General features: G+C 41.5%; 1 protein-coding gene, 1 non-coding gene and 1 pseudogene across 6 annotated transcripts in view; all 3 read left to right on the top strand.

Annotated features, from left to right (window-relative positions):
* Nucleotides 1-12,006, top strand: part of TEX14 (testis expressed 14, intercellular bridge forming factor) — a 118,203-nt gene that overhangs the window by 37,245 nt on the left and 68,952 nt on the right. The gene's annotated exons all lie outside the window — the stretch shown is intronic.
* Nucleotides 2,439-2,652, top strand: LOC122486281. Its single transcript, XR_006298121.1, has one exon. It is a non-coding gene; the product is annotated as a small nucleolar RNA U3 (small nucleolar RNA).
* Nucleotides 4,491-4,645, top strand: LOC122486283 (annotated as a pseudogene).

Genomic DNA, 12,006 nt, shown 5'->3' on the forward strand with positions numbered 1-12,006 from the left:
TTGTAGCACTTCTGACCAGTAAGCCAACTCCCATCAGTGGTTCATTCCCAGCCACCCTTTCTCAGGAATGACAGCCCTATGATTTGCTTCCTTAGCATCTGTAAGAAATGCCTAAAAATGATGTGTCACTGCTCCTCAGTGCACCTGGATTCCCCCTTTTTTTCCCTTTGCAACTTCTGCACCCCCTACGCCACCCCCCAGTAGTTCTGCCTATTTCTCTCCTTATGGGTTTACTTTAGCTAGGTCAGTTTATTGAGTTTACCTAGTTCTAGTCTTAGGCAAAACACAAAGAGCCTCTCATTTGAATTACTGGAAGGAGATAAGGATTTACAAGATACAGAAAGGTACAATGTCAGTGCTGAAGGCAGCAGGAGACAGCCTTCTGGACTTGGTGAGCCACTTAACATTTTAAGTTTGTTTCCTTAAACTCTTAGGGTTATTTCCAAGATTAAATCGGATGATCTATGTAAAAGGGTTTAGTAGAAGGTCTGGAACATCGTAAAGTAGTGGAGAAATGATAGGGTTTTTTTGTTTTGTTTTGTTTTTGTGTTTTTGTTTCTTTTTTTAACAAATAAGAAATCACATTTAAGTCTGGGTTTTTTGGAGGGGAAGGGTAGAGGTTTGTAACCTGTCAAGACTCACCTGGCAACTTATTTAAAAAAAAAAAAATCTAAGGGGCGCCTGGGTGGCTCAGTTGGTTAATCGTCTGACTTCAGCTCAGGTCATGATCTCATGGTTTGTGAGTTCGAGCCCGCATTGAGCTCTGTGCTGACAGCTCGGAGCCTGGAGCCTACTTTGGATTCTGTGTCTCCCTCTCTCTCTGCCCCTCCCCCACTCATGCTCTGTCTCTCTCTCTCAAAAATAAATAAACATTAAAAAAAAAAATCTAAGACTTACTTAGGTTGAGAGGTGTAACGCCCCCAATTTCAAATCCGAGAGACCACCAAGGAGCCGATACCGATGCAAACGCACGAGGGTTTATTTGCAAGCTCGAGCTTGGGCCCAAGTATACCCCACACAGCGGAGCAGGGACTTGGACTCCTAGGTTAAGAGGCGTAGCAGTTTTATGGGGGCCAGTGGCCAATGAGATTGTAACACACACAGAAGGTTGCACATTCATGTCAGTCCACACGCAGGTGGCCAGTTGAATTACAATTTACCCTATAGTAACTGTTTGAACTAGCCTATCACTCTGGTCAGAATTGGCGCACGAGTTTGGCGAGCAAAAGGCGGGATTTACATTCTTTGGCGGTTAGGGGTTCCACATTCCTAAATGAGCCGGTTTCCAGTAAGGGTGTGCTCAGCGGCTTGACTAGGGTGGGGGAGTGTCTTAAGCAATAAGTAGGTCATATGGGGGTTATACATGAGATGGTGGGTGTAGCACAAAATGGAGTTAGTCTTGCTCTGCTTGTCCAGGGGTAGGGGATTTTTGTTAAATTTCTTGGGTCCCACAAGGGGCAGTTGGGTAGCTCAGTTGGTTAGCTCAGTTGGTTAAGCGTCCCACTCTTGATCTGAGCTCAGGTCTTGATCTCAGTGTGGTGAGTTCAAGCCCTGCATTTGTGCTCCCCACTAGACCTGGAGCCTGCTTAAAAAAAAAAAAATTATTTAGGTGGATTTATTTATTAATACTGAGCTGCACCGGGAAGAAAGCTAAAAATAGGCTGTGATCTGTCTAGACAGACCTGATGATATAAAGGTGATACAATTTAAGATTTAAAAAAATTCAAACAATACAAAAATATACAAAATTACTAATTAAAGCAGACCTCTCCTTCCCTAAAGTCCCCAAAGTAACCACACTACAGTCGTTACTTTTTTCCTAATTAAAAAAAAAAAATTGGGAGGAAAAAACGTTTTTCAAAATAAACTAATACGTTCCCCATTTAAGACGTAATGTATCCCCCTGGATACATTGTTTTGAAAAGCTACCCAGGTGAATCTGATAAGTGCCCCTCAGGTCCACACTCAAGTGAGTAACCAGCAGCCCGTCTCAAAGTAAAAATGTCAAATTAACCTACCTATTAGCTCTCGAAATTTCGGATCTTAGAGGCTTAAAAAATAAAAAAAAGTAATAAAAAAAATCCCACCCACAGACGCTGCGTGTCGTACTTGAGATGCAAATATTAATTGGCGCCGCCAAACGCACCTAGTCTCCAACTAGTCCGGAAGTGCTTGTGTTTAATTTAGAGTCAGAAAGACAAGAGCTTCTGATTGGCTGTCAATCCGTAATAGGTTAATTACAAACTAAAAGGCTTAACATCTTAAAGAAAAAGCCTCATAAGAGTATTCAGAATTTTTTTTAAAGGTGGCATATGAAACAATACTTTGGAAATATGTTTATGTGGTATTTCTCGAGCAGGAGGAATGTGGAAAAATGTCGCCATCAGCGTAAAGTGGACGGCTGCTATAGACCCAGCAAAGGTTGGCAGCCAGAGGCTAAGACTATACTTTCAGGGATCATTTCTATAGTTTGTTACTAGAGAAGTTTCTCTGAACGTGTAGAGTACCCGAAACCATGAGGAGGAAACGCGGTGTCCTTTTCTGAGCGTGAAGTTGATACTGGGCGTTGTTCTTTGCAGCTGCCCTTTGTCGTTGATGATCGTTCTTCTTCTCTTTGGAGAAGGAAGAGGGAAAGGATGCAGTCTGAGTGGTTTCTACTAGTGTGTTAATTAAGTACATGCAACATTTATTAACTTACATATTTGAGGTTTTTTTTTTTTCTTGAGTTGGTAGTCGTAAGTTTCCAACCAGGTTGTTTAATTTTTATGTGAAGTCGCTCCTTCTTGTTACAGATTTTCAAGTTGGTTTTTTTTCTTTAACAGCTCATTTTATATTTTTAAGGCAGGTGGGCGGATGTAGAACCCGAAGCAGGCTTGAGCTGCCAGCACAGGTCCTGTGGTGGGGTTCAAATTCAGGAAGGGTGATCTGAGCTCGCGACCTGAGCCAAAGTTGAATGTCTACTACACCTCCTCCTCGTGGTGATGGAGAAAGAGAAATTGTTCAGATCTGAAAGATATTTGAATAATATTGGCAGAATTGGGGGGATTGGTTCTATGTAGGTATGAGTGAGAGGGGCTATTAAGGATAATTATCAGGGGCGTCTGGGTGACTCAGTCAATAAAGCATCCGACTTCGGCTCAGGTTATGGTCTCGCAGTTTGTGAGTTCAAGCTCTGCGTTGTTGGCCTTGGTGCTGGTAGCTCAGAGCCTGGAGCCTGCTTTGGATTCTGTTTCCCTCTTTCTCTCCCCCTACCCCCTCTCTCAAAAATAAACATTTAAAAAATAAAAAAAAAAAGGATAATTGTCAGGATTTATGACTTGTGCAAATGGGTTCCTTGTGTTAAGATGGGGAGAGTGGAAGAAGAACAGAATTAGGTAGGGCAGTGGGGTGGGAAGTGATGATAGAGTTCAGTTTAGGGCGCATTTAGGAGAGATTTCTGACCTTTAACACATGAATGGCATAAGGGACAGCCAGACAGGTAGAAGGGAAACCACATGAGCCGTGCTTGACCAAAGCCAAGGAAGGGGAGTGGGGACAGAGAAATGTGTAGAAAGCAGATGAAAGATTAAGAGGCAGTTAGAAAGGTATCCATGGCATTTAATGGTGACTTTCTTGGTCTTGTGATAGAGAAATTGTTTTGGGATGAGCTGATCAGTGAAGGGGTGGGAGGGCTTGCCACTAAATGGGTGTAAAGAGCTCCCAGAAGAAAATCAATCTGTGATGGAGAGTATAGAGGTAGATGTGCATTTAGCTGGGGGGTGAAGGGGGTGGTGAGGGGGGCGGTAGGTAGGGGTGAGAGGGTTGGGGAGTGAGGGAGGTGGGGGTGGGGGTGGGGGTATATGGGATATAGATGGGTTTTAATTAAAGATGGGAGAACACGTCTGAGTGCAGATGGAAGGATTGGGTAGAGCAGCAGAAATTGAGATTTAGGAGAGAGCCACTCCCAGTGGGCAGCCAGAGTTGATGGGGAGTGCAGGTGTAGGTGGTTTGTCCCTGTAGTGAGACCACACTGAGGGTTTTTCAACTGCTAGCTTCAAGTTCTGGGCCAAGTGTGAGGCAAAATCATTGCTGAGGTAGGCTGATGAGGAGGGTTGAGAATAGAGTTGAGAAAAAAGAAGGAATGAAGGGTATTTGGCTGGCTCAGTCGGTAGAACATGAGACTCTTGATCTCAGGATTGTGAGTTCAAGCCCCACTTTGGGTGTAGAGATTACTCAAAAATAAAATCTTAAATTTTTGTTTTAATGTTTATTTATTTTTGAGAGAGAGAGAGAGAGCGCGCGCGCAGCAAAGGGGCAGAGAGAGGAAACACAGAATCTGAAGCAGGCTCCAGGCTCTGAACTGTCAGCACAGAGCCCGACTCAGGGCTCAGACTCACGAACTGTGAGTCTACCTCTTTCTCTTTTTAGAGTAGAATCAGAAATGGGGCAAATATCTTGCCATCAGTCCAAAGTGCATGGCAGCCATAGACCCAGCAAAGGTGGGGAGCTGAAAGTTAAAACTAGTTTGTTACTAGAGAAGTTTCTCTGAACGTGTAGAGTACTTGAAGCCACGAGGAGGAGATGCAGTGTCCCTTCCTGAGCGTGAAGTGATGATCGTTCTTCTCCTCTTGGAAGAGGAAGAGGGAAGGGACACCGTCTGAGTGGTTTTTCTCTTCCTCTTTTGTGTATGTTAATCTTGCTGGGTAGCTAGTGACTTATTTGTTTGGAGCTTTGTGGCATTTTACTTTCAGTCTGTGTTTTTTTTTGTTTTTTTGCATGTGGGGACTTTTTTCCTAAAAAAAAAAAAAAAAAAAGAAACATGTTAGGTGTTTGGGGCACCTGGGTGGCTCAGTTAATCATCTGTTGGTTTTGGCTCAGGTCATGATCTCACACATGGTGAGTTATAGCCCTACGTCGGGCCCTACTTCCCTCTCTCTGTGCCTCTCTCCTGCTTGTGCTGTTTCTGTCTCTCTCAAAATAAGTAAATAAATTTAAAAAAATGTTAAGTGTTTATTTTTGAGTGTGGGGGAGAGACAGGGAGACAGAATATCCAAACCGGCTCTGCACTGATAGCAGAGCTAATGGGGGCTCCAGATTGGAGCTGAAGTCAGCTGCTTAACTGACTGAGCCACCCAGGCGCCCCTGTTTTTTGTTTTTTTGTTTTTTTTCCTTATTCAAATAGCTCATTGAGTGTAGTTTGAGCTTTTTATGCTGTTTGAGTTTGGGCCTTGTTTGTGTTTTGAGCAATGGCATATCATCTTAAGCTGTTCCTTTTTTTATTGTTTTTGTTGAATGAATGAATGAATTCATGCATGAATGCATGAATGAATGAAGAAAGGGAGGGAGAAGAATTAAAGATGCTTTCTCACTGACCGTATTCCCATTCCTTTTCCATCTTTATTTTTACATGCTCCACCAAATTCCCAGGTGAATGTGAGTATAATCACATCCCCGCCTAAATAATTTGGTCATTTCCAGGTAAAACTATTTACACCCACTCTCAGTATCATTGCACTGGACTTTGTTCAGAGCTCCAGGGTTCTCATGCTTACAGATTTTGAGAGAGAGAGAGATGAATGCTTTGGTGCAGCACCTCTACTGTTAACAACTGGGAAAGAGGACCCAGGAGTTTCTACTGCCTTGAGAGATGAAAAAGGTAGTCAGAGTCCCTGGGAGCTGAAGTCTTAGGCTCAAAGTCTGAAAAATCTCTCCTTTAACAAGCAGACAACTCACAGGAACTGCAAAGTCAGCAAACCTAATTTCAGACTACCTAGAGTTAAAATTGACTCCTTTTTATTGCTCGGTTTTATGAATCAATGAACTCTTACCACACATTCCTGACTCTTCAGAACACTTTCAATACATGTTTTTTTGTCAAATTTATAATCTGTTGGTTTCAATATTTTCTTGATAATTCTCCACTGTTCTGCTCCAAGCTGGACCACTGTCTCTCTAGCACAACTTGAACCCCTGGTTTTCTTAGCCACCATTTTGGGAATTCCCATAGCTGGATTACAGCTCATCTTTTCTGGATTCCATTTCTCTATCTTAGTCCATTCTTACATTTAACTAAACACAGAAAAAGAGTGCACTGAACATACTTACTTTGAAATATGAAAAAAAAAGAAATATGAAAATCTGAAAAGTGTTTTTTCCTCCCATCCTCATACATTTAAAATTTTTTTTTCAATGTTTATTTATTTTTGAGAGAGAGAGAGAGAGAGAGAGCACAAGCTGGGGAGGAGCAGAGATAGAGGGAGACACAGAATCCAAAGCAGGCTCCAAACAGCTCTGAGCTGTCAGCACAGAGACCAAGGCGGGGCCCGAACTCACGAACCCTGAGATCATGACCTGAACCGAAGTCAGATGCTCAACCAGCTGAGCCACCCAGGTGCCCCTCTCTCATCCTCATATTTGATTGATAGTTTGGAAGGCACAAAATTCTAGGTTGAAATAATTTTCTCCTAGAATTTGAAGCTATTTTTTCATTGTCTCTTAGCTTTCAGTCTTGTTATTGAGAACCCTGATGCCATTCAGATTACTGATTTTTTTTTTTTTATATGAAGTGGTCTCCTACTCACTCTGAAGAATTTTAGTTCTCTTTGTTCCTGAAATGTTATGATGATGTTTCAGCATAGATCTGTTTATCTTCATTGTGATGTGTACTTAGGGAGGTCTTTGAACCTGGACACTCATGTTTTTAAGTCCTTAAAAATGTCATAAAATTCTTGGGGTGCCTGGGTGGCTTAGTCAGTTAAGCATCTGACTCTTGACTTCAGCTTAAGTCATGATCTCACGGTTTGTGAATTTGAGCCCTGCATCCGGGTCTGTGCTTACAGCATGGGGCCTGCCTGGAATTCTGTCTCCCTCTTTCTCTGCCCCTACCCCTATTGCTCTTTGTCTCTCTCTCAAAATAAGTTTAAAAAATAAACTTAAGAAAATATATATAGAAAATTTTCATAAAATTCTTTCTTTTTATTGCCAAAACTTTAGACAGTGGATTCTATACTTTTTTTAAAGTTTTATTTATTTTGAGAGAGAGAGAAAGAGAGAGCATGTTCATGCTCATGCATGAGCAGGGGAGAGGCAGAGAGAGAGAGAGAGAGAGAGAGAGAGAGAGAGGAGCCCAACTGAGGGGCCAGACTCACAAACCATGAGATCATGACCTGAGCCAAAATCAAGAGTCAAAAGCTTAACCGACTGAGCCACCCAAGCGCCCTTTGGATTCTATACTTTAATCGATCATTATATTGCTTATTGCTTTGTACCACACTTTAATTGTTGTGTATGTGTCACCACACTATAAGCTTCCTCACTGTAAGCACTGTATTAGAATATCTTTTATTTTTAAGTTTTTAATCCCAGTTAACATACAGTGTTACATTAGTTTCAGGTGTATAATGTAGTCTTTCCACAATGCCATACATCACCCTGTTTTCATCACAAGAAGTGCACCTCTTGATCCCCATCACCTATTTTGCCCCACCCTTCTTCCCTCTGGTAACCATCAGGTTGTTCTCTATAGTTAAGAGTCTGTTTCTTGGTTTGTTTCTCTCATTTTTTCTCCTTTGCTCATTTTTTTTTAAGTTTATTTATTTTGAGAGAGAGAGAGAGAGCACAAGAGTATGCATGTGAGCGGAGAAGGGGCGGGGGGGGGGGGAGAGAGAGAGAGAGAGAGAGAATCCCAAACAGGTTCCATGCTTTCAGCGAAGTGCAGTGTGGGGCTAGAACTCACAAACCCTGAGATCATGACCTGAGCCGAACCTAGAGTTGGATGTTCAACTGAGTGAGGCACGCAGGCACCCTCATTTGTTTTGCTTCTTAAATTCCACTTATGAGTGAAAACATACGGTATTTGTCTTTCTCTGACTGACTTATTTTTCTTAGCATTATACTCTTTAGCTCTATCCATGCTGTTGCAAATGGCAAAGTTTCATTCTTTTTTATGACTGAATAATATTCCATTGTGTATATACTACATCTTTGGTTGTTTTTTGAGAGAGTGTGAAAGTGGGAGAGAGGGGCAGAGGGAAAGAGAGTCTTTTTTTTTTTTTAACATTTATTTATTTTTTGAGAGGCAGAATGTGAGCAGGGGAGGGGCAGAGAGAGGGAATCACAGAATCCAAAGCAGGTTCTAGGCTCTGAGCTGTCAGCACAGAGCCCAACACAGGGCTTGAGCTCACGAATTGCGAGATCATGACCTGAGCCGAAGTCAGACGCTTAACTGACTGAGCCACCCAGGCGCCCCAGGAGAGAGTCTTAAGCAGGCTCCATGCTCAGTGTGGAGCTTGATGTGGGGCTCAGTCCTACAGCCCAGGGATCATGACCTGAGCTGAAATCAAGAGTTGGACACTCAATGGACTGAGCCACCCAGGCAACCCAGGAGCTTGTTCTTTGAAAAGAAAAAAATCAATAAAGTTGATAAACCTCTAGCCAGATTTTTCAAGAAAAAAAAGGGGGAAAGGATTCAAATAAATAAAATCACAAATGAGAGAGGAGAAGTAACAACCAACATCACAGAGATACAAACAATTATAAGAGAATATTATGAAAAACTATATGCCAACAAATTGGACAACCTAGAAGAAATAAATTCCTAGAAATATATAAACTACCAAACTAAAACAAGAAGAAATAGAAAATTTGAACAGACTGATAACCAGAAAAGAAACTGAATCAGTAATCACAAAACTCCTAACAGGGGTGCCTGGCTGGCTCAGTCAGTAGAGCATGCAACTCTTGATCTTGAGGTTGTGAGTTTGAATCCCATGTTGGGTGTAGAGATTACTTAAAAATAAAATTTAAAAAATGTTTATTTATTTATTTTGAGAGAGAGTGTGCCATATGAGTGAACGAGGGGAGAGAGAGAGAGAGAGAGAGAGAATCCCAACCAGTCTCCTCACTGTCAGCGCAGAGCCCAACGTGGGGCTCTTTGAGGGAGAGAACGAGAGCACACACGTGAGCTTGGAAGGGACAGAGAGAGAGGGAGAGAGAGAATCCCAAGCAGGCTCAGCACTGTCTGTGCAGAGCCCGAGGTGGGGCTGTATCTCACCAAGTGTGAGACCATGACCTGAGCCCAAATCAAGAGTCTGACACTTAACTGACTGAGCCATGTGGACACCCCCTTAAAAATAAAATTTTTAACAAACAAACAAACAAACAAACAAAAACTCCCAACAAACAAAAGTCCAGGACCAGATCGCTTCACAGGCAAATTCTACCAAACATTTAAAGAGTTAGTACCTTTTCTCTTCAAACTATTCCAAAAAATAGAAAGGGAAGGAAAAGTTCCAAATTCTTTCTGAGGCCAGCATTATCCTGATACCAAAACCAGATAAAGACACCAGTATCCTGATGAACATATATGCAAAAATCCTCAATAAGATACTAGCAACCGAAATCAACAATACATTAAAAAAATCATGCACCATGATCAAGTGGGATTTATTCCTGGCTTGCAAGGGTGGTTCAATATTCGCAAGTCAATCAAGTTGATACATCACATCAATAGGAGAAAGGACAAGAACCATATGATCATGTCAGTAGATGCAGAAAAAGCATTTAACAAAGTACAACATCTATTCATGATAAAAACCTTCAATGGGACACCTGGCTGACTCAGTCAGTGGAGCATGTGACTCAATTTCAAGACCGATGTTGGGGCATAGAGCCTACTGAATTAAAAAAAAAAAAACACCCTTAAGAAAATAGGTTTAGAGGGAACATATGAAAAACCCACAGCCAACATCATACTCAGTGGGGAAAAACTGAGCTTTTCCCCTAAGGTTAGGAACAGACGAGGATGTCCAATCTCACCACTTCTATTCAACATAGTATTGGAAATCCTAGCCACAGCAATCAGACAACAAAAATAAATAAGTAAAGCATGCACTATTTGCAGATGATGATACTATATACAGAAAACCTGAAATACTCCACCTAAAAACCACTGGAACTCATAAACAAATTCAGTAAAGTTGCAGGATACAAAATCAGTGTACAGAAATATGTTGCATTTCTACATGCCAATAATGAAGCAGCAGAGAGAAATTAATAAAACAATCTCATTTCTAATTGCACCAAAAGTAATAAAATACCTAGGAATAAACTTAACCAATGAGTGATAGCTCTTTACAAGTTAAAAAGAACAGCCATTTAAAGTAATTTTAAATGTGCTTCTGATATTTTCTTAAGATGATTTTTTCTTTTTTTTGCCTTTCAGTGTTATGATTTATTTCTTTTAACTATTTTCTCAGCCAAATACAATTTTATCTATCTATCTATCTATCTATCTATCTATCTATTTATTTATTTATTTAATTTTATTAAATTTTTTTAAAAAACTCTTTTTTTGTTGTTGTTTATTTATTTTTGACAGAGACAGAGTGTGGGCATGAGCTGGGGAGGGGCACAGAGAGAGGGAGACACAGAATCCGAAGCAGGCTTCAGGCTCCAAGCTGTCAGCACAGAGCCTGACGCGAGGCTCGAACTCACGAACTGTGAGATCATGACCTGGGCTGAAGTCGGACGCTCAACTGACTGAGCCACCCAGGTGCCCCTATTTATTTATTTTAATGTTCATTTATTTTTGAGATAGAGACACAGAGTGTAGTGGGGGAGGGGCAGAGAGAGAGGGGAAGACACAGAATCCAAAGCAGGCTCCAGGCTCTGAGCTGTCAGCACAGAGCCCAACACAGGGCTCGAACCCATGAACCATGAGATCATGACCTGAGCCGAAGTTGGACGCTTAACCGACTGAGCCACCCAGGCGCCCCAGGACCACCTGATTTTAGCTTTGATGCTAAAGCTTTTATATTTTCATTTTAGAACTCTTCTTTTATTTTTGAATCTCACTTTTAAATTACTCCAGATTAATCAGATGTTTTTCCTAACTTCTGCTTTAGGGAACTATTCCTGGTCTACACTGGGGCTGTTAATGCACCATGCTTGTTGCACACTGGAGTAGAAAAATCAACAGTCTCCTAATTCTACTGACTGTTAGGTGATATAGTTGTACAAGCAGTCTTCATTTTATTTTATTTTATTTTATTATTTATTTATTTGAGAGAGAGAGAGAGAGAAGGGGAGGTGCAAAGAGAGAATCCTAAGCAGACTTTGTGCTGTCAGTGCGGAGCCTGACACAGGACTTGAACTCACCAACCAGGAGATCATGACCTGAGCCAAAATCAAGAGTTGGATGCTTAACCGACTAAGCCACCTAGGCACCCCAGCAGTCTTCATTTCTTGTTGGAGGTAGCATTGCCTTTCATAGTGCCCTGTTACACCAAGACGGCAACATATATTCAGCTGATTCAATTCTTAGGCCAGTGAGTAAAGCCACTGCAGTTTCACTTGTTTCTCTGCAGTTTCACTTGTTTGTCACTAGCCCTATTTCTGTTCTTAAATCTGGATTATCACTCTTCTGTTCTCACTGTTCCACCTGAGTTCATGGCTGTAAGAAGCCACTGCAAACTCCGTTCTTCTCAGGAAATGTGTAGAACATGCTTCCTTTGGTGATCCTTATAAGAATTTTTTTTTTTAATTAAGTAGGCTTCATTACCAACACAGGGGGCTTGAATTCAAGACCCTGGGATCAAGAGTTGCACACTGTACGAACTAAGCCAGCCAGTTCCCCACCACCCTTGAAAATGTTTTTATTGGGGCACCTGGGTGGTTCAGTAGACTTTTGGTTTCAGCTCAGGTCATGATCTCACAGTTCATGAATTCAAGCCCTGCGTCAGGCTCCGTGCCGACAGCACAGAGCCTGCTTGGGATTCACTTTCTTCTCCCTCTCTCTGTGTCTCTCCCCGGCTGTCTCTCTGTCAAAATAAATAAATGAACTTTAAAAAATGTTTTTATTACAAAAGTAATGTGAAGTTATTTTAACCAGTGGAATCAAAAGTAGGTGGATGGATGGATAGGTAGATGGAAGATAGATGGATAGACATAACTAATCTGCCTTTACAAAAGTGGTATACTATATGCATTCTGAAACTTGCATTTAACATTACATCTTATCCATCTCTA

The sequence above is a fragment of the Prionailurus bengalensis genome, chromosome E1 (genome assembly GCF_016509475.1).
Source record: "Prionailurus bengalensis isolate Pbe53 chromosome E1, Fcat_Pben_1.1_paternal_pri, whole genome shotgun sequence".
NCBI classification, from domain to species: domain Eukaryota; kingdom Metazoa; phylum Chordata; class Mammalia; order Carnivora; family Felidae; genus Prionailurus; species Prionailurus bengalensis.